Here is a 5609-nt window from a genome sequence, read left to right on the forward strand (position 1 = left end):
AAAAAACCACAAACAAACAAAAAAAAAAAGATGTAAAAGGATAGCTATTTTCTTAGAGAGTTTCTATAGCTATAGTTGAGACTATTTCAGAGTAAATGGAACTCGTACATAGTGAAGTTCATGAAGATTGTCATTTTCGGACTGCCTAAGGATCCAGGAATCCTTCTTCCCCACTAATGGAAGACTGAGGCAGCTGCTTCCCCCATCCCCCTCACAGGCAGTAAGTAAACAGAGAGCTAATTGCTATGGCCTGGTCATTGTACTTGGATGGCCTAAGATGTAGCTGAATCAATGTTCTCAGTTTGCTGGTTGTGTCTCTGGGATTCATCTACCTTTTATTATACCTCTGACCCTGGACTTTTTATCAGGAATCAAATGGACACAAATGTGCCAAATAAGGTAGTGACAAAATGACAATATTTGGAATTGTTTGTAATTTGTTTGTAAAAAGGGGTACATGAGTAGAATGCAGAGCTATAGTCATGGCATTTTTCTACTGCAAGGGTGGACAGGACAAAGGAAAAGACAGGCGAAAAGGAAAGGACCAAAATAATAGTATTTAAAGAATAAAGATTTTAAAGATTTGGGGGTATATCATAGGGCTTAAATATCATGAGGCTCATTTATCTAGGACAGTTTCCATCTCCCTGTATCAGAAGATGCTAAATAATTTATTGTTTGAGTGAAGGACTTAATGAGCAGCAATATTCTCTGATTAATGCGTAGAGAGCGAGAAATAAATAGTTTGTACTCTTATCTTTAATTTTTATTTCTTTTATTATTTTTCTGGTCACTATATAAAACAAATGAACAAACAAACAAAAAACACCAAACAAACTAAAAGTACCACTCTTACATGAACTACAAAGAATTGTGAATTCAGTATTAAGAATCCATGAAGCCAGGTTATGTCCTCTACAGAGGGGAACTGCATCATAATTAATTTACGGGATACTAATAGCTTGTATATGGAATGCCAAAAATATTTTAACTCAGAAGTGTTATAAGAATTTATATATATGGGAGTGCTAATGCTAGTTCAAAAACATCATTCCTATATTTTCCAAATGTTATAGAGATTAATGATATCTTAACTCTCTCCTTGGAAACGTTCATCTAACAAAAATAAGTATATTTAAAAAAGAAATAGAAAAGGCACTGACTGATGTGTAAAGAGAAATTAATAAAGTGCTTTGAAAAAAATATTTTTTTTTTAATGAGACAAACAAAATTATTTAGAAAAAGAAATATCTATGAAGCAGTAAATTGCTTCTAATAAGCATCACAGGAAATGAGATAAAAGAAAAAGGAAATAATTTTCTTTTAGGAGCTCTGTACAAAGACCATCTTGTATTTCAAAACAGTATCATAGGATTAAACAAAGGCAAGATATTTCTCTATGCTCAATGTTATGTTTGCAAATAAAGTTAGATGTCTAACAATCTTTATATAAAAAGTAGAAATTATACAGAAACATTTTTTCCTATTGTGAGTGCAAGAAATTACTTAATGTTTGGTAAATTATGAATTTTCTGAGTAACATCTTGTGTATACTGTTCTCATTTTGTAATTTTCTGTAGTGAATTCTACTACATGGGATGGTGAAATTGCAAACAAATTTATGCATGAAAGTTTGAAAATACTAGCTCATCAGATAACTCACTTTAATGCAGTAATTCAAAGAATTAGATAAGAAACACTTTATTTTCTTACTCATTGCAATTATCGGTGCCTGCATTTTCAGATGCTGGCAGGTAGAAAACTTCTGTGTCAGGAATCCCGTAAGTCTACACTCAAAGTCACAATAATTTAGCCCTAAATCCTTAATTTTTTTTCATTGGCCATCTAGAGAAGTCAGGAAGTAAATGACATACTGAATCATAAAATAATATTGGAAAGTTAATTTAACATCACACCCTAAAAGTCCTTGTTTTCTTGATTTTACACCAGCACATCAAATTTATGTTTATAATTTTACTGTGACATTGTTATTCACTAGATTTTATCACCAGAGATACTTTGAAAAATCACAAAAATCTCAATATACCTGATATTTGGAAACACTCAAAACTTTCACTTAAATGAAATGGGTCATTTGTGCCTTTGTATTACACAGAGACAAGTAGCACTGAGCTTGCAACTTCATAGAAGCCCAAGTCGTATTATCACTCTAGAAGTACACCAGGATTATCCAGTAAAGTCTAGTTCATCTTGTTCTAGCCCCCTTGCCATAGACAGGTTCATCTTCCACTAGATCAGGTTGCTTAAAGACCTGGTCTTGAATGTTTCCAGGGAAGTTATCAGCAACTTCTCTGAGAAATGTGTTCTGGCGCCTCTCTGCCCTCATAGTAAAGAGTTTCTTCTTTATATCTATTGCCTCTTCCCTATTCCTATACTGCTTGACAAATAATCCTTCCTCACTTTCCTGTAGGACCTTTTTAAATGCTGGAAGGCCATTATAAAATCTCCTCAATGCCTTCTCCAAGCTGAATAAGCCCAGCTCCCTCAGCCTGTCTTCATAGATGAGGTTCTCCAGCTTTCTGCTTATGTTCATGGCCCTCCTCTGCACCTGCTCCAACAAGTCCATGTATTTCTTATGTTGGGGGTCCCAGAGATAAAGACAGGATGTCAGGTGGGTTCTCACAAGAGTAGAATATTAGTGCTTATTCTCACAAGCAGCCATTTATTTCATCCCTGTGGCTGTGTCTCTGGTGATTTTCTTCATTATTTAATGATCTATCTTCCAGATCCTTTTAAGCAAAAAGAACATGTAAATATTGACTTGCCCATGAAAGGTACACCTTTTGTTCAATAGCTTAATGTTCCTGTCTGAACCTTGCTATAGTTTCCATTGTATTTTGTATGCTTAGATTTTCTTCTTCCCACATCCTTTTGGACATGTAATTTCAAAACTTATTAGAGGAATGTGGTTCCACAGGATTCAAAGAATATATCTATCTTAAACAAGGGCTTCAGTAACTATTTGGAACTGCAGAGGTCTGTCAGCTGTGGGGACTCATGAGATCTTCACAGCAAAGGGATTTTGTGTGATCCCTTTTCCACTTTGCAAACATTATTTAACCTTCTGACATTTTGGTTTCAACACTCTTACAGTGAAATAGCTACAGAAAAATGTAGTTTTATAGATATATATAAAAAAAAAATCTTTCTTGACCTAGAAATAGTCAGATGCTTTTCAAATACACTAAAGAAAGGAAAAGCGATGAGTCAGGAAAAATGAAGTGGGAAAAGGCAGGGCAGAGAAGGGCAAAGAAGGAAAGGGGAAAAGAGAAAAGTGTAAGCTGATTACTTTATTAGCTCTCATGTCTCTGCCTCTTCAAAGTTGTCACTAATCAAGTTCTTCACCACATCATCATCTCTTCTTTTTATTTTCCTCCAGGCACAGTAATTATCATCTGTTACAAATGTAAATCAAGATTATAGCACTGGAGTATACTTAACATCTTGAATATACATGAACTGCAATATTTTATCAAGGACACTCACTCCTAAAAATAATGTGTATGTAGCATTTAGGACCCACTCCTGTGGCATTTTAAGGACTCATCTTATACATCTCATCTCAACAAATTCAGCAGAACTCAGTGGGGAAATGGGAGAACTGGAGAAAAAAAAATAAGAACCTCTCACTCTTTTCTATCATAATAGGCAGAATATTATTATTTCCCTCACTAGCAAGGTGCCATGATGAGAGCTGAGAGAGCTGCTGTGTTAAAATATATTATATTTCTTCACAGGAAGATTAAAAGAGCTGTAAGCTTTCTCAGGCTTTCTCCTGATAGAAGAACAATTAACTCACACCTTTATAGACCAAAGCACAAAGCCATCTGTATAATGGATTAAAAAGAATTTTCTCAGCTCTGTGGTCTTTGGGGGTTGTAAAGCACATTCCTTGCCTGTACTACAGAGATTCTGCCATTTTGTTTACCAATTTCAAAGTAAATAAGATCAGATTAAAAACAAAAACAATCAAGTATGTTTAGTTAGGGATCAGTAGCTTATTTCAGCACTGTTCAGAATGTTGTTTAACTGTATTTTGAATAAATTAAGAGCTGCTTTGAGAATATCAATCAAAAACATCTTTGACAAGAATGAAATGGTCCATTAAATGACTTTGTAATAGAGTTTTTGATATTCTGACATTAGTGTCACATGTTTTACTCTGTTTTTTATTTGTTTGTTTGCTTATTTTAAGCTTAAGTGAGCTATTTATTATGATTTACAAACATTTTTCCTTATTCCATAATCTTTGGAATGTCTTTGCTCAGATTATCATAGGATCTCACAATTTTGACATATAGAGTATAATGCATTTATGGGGGTACATTTCTGCTGAAAGGGAATGGGGGACTGAGATCTGATTTTATTAATATTGATCTATCCTAGATTTCCTGTATGGATCTTTGAATAAAAATCTTTATGGTAATGCAAGTTAAGCTTGCAATCCATATTGCTCATCATGGCTAAGATTCATGGTCTCAGGCAGTGAAGAGAAAAGCCTTGCCTTTGCTAAGCCTGAGTTCATATATATTATTCCAACAAATTTTTTCATGTATCAGGAGAGTCCGTTAAGGATTATATGGGCCCAAATTTTCACATCCTTTAGCCATTCACTCACACTGACTTAGGTGAAGTCAGTACTAAGCTGTATCTGTAGTACAGACATAGCTATGGCATCTCTGGCCAAAAGTCAGAGGAATATAAAATTTCCCAAAGTGCACAATTAAAGGTTGGCCAATCCATTGATTAGCAGATTCACTGCTTGGACAGGAATTCAAATATCAGGACTAATTTTAAGTGATCTTTTCCTTTCTATTCTCTGAGCTCTTGATTACCTCAAATTTCAGTATGCCATGTACCTGTCTCCTCACTCTTGTGAATTGCCACAGTGTTTCAAAGGCTCACAAATCAGGAAACCTAGGGATTCAGCCTTTCATAGTGTGGTGGCTTCAAAGCTACAGGCTTTAGTTTCTAACAGGATAGTGCAATTGTCTGGATAGAGGAGAATTTAGACCAGAGGAATACTATTTTGAGATACCTGTGTACAAAACCCAAGTGGCCATGCACAGGGATAGAGCTTTGTTCTGCATAACCTAGAAAAGGAGATTTGCAAGTGCTTTCTCCCAGGACTACTTATGTATTTTAACCACGCATTTTATAAACTGAAATGCATAAACAGCTTACAGGGCAGAATAAGAGAAGCATTGTGTTTTATGGGAAAACATTTTGTTCTTGAAATAGGAAAGAAAAAGAAAAAAAATAAATAAATCCTTCCTTGAATAATTCAGCATTGGCGTAATTTATTTCATTGAGACTCAAGTTCTTTTTTGAGGCTAAGGTCACTGTTGCTTGGCAGACTATTCTCAAGTACTCGCTACATGTAATGTGGGTGCGAGCCTTGAAGAGAATAAGCTCTATTAATTGAATCCTGCAGACACGCTTAATTTAAAATCCTTTAGAAAATTATGCATTTTGTTCATGTCCACAGATTTCTAAGAACTTTTTTGTTACACCACTGGTACACTTTTTATTTCCATTCAGTGATTTCTTTCACAAAATACTCTTGCTTTCAAGACAGTTTGGTAAAA

The sequence above is a fragment of the Meleagris gallopavo genome, chromosome 1, assembly GCF_000146605.3.
Source record: "Meleagris gallopavo isolate NT-WF06-2002-E0010 breed Aviagen turkey brand Nicholas breeding stock chromosome 1, Turkey_5.1, whole genome shotgun sequence".
NCBI lineage: Eukaryota > Metazoa > Chordata > Aves > Galliformes > Phasianidae > Meleagris > Meleagris gallopavo.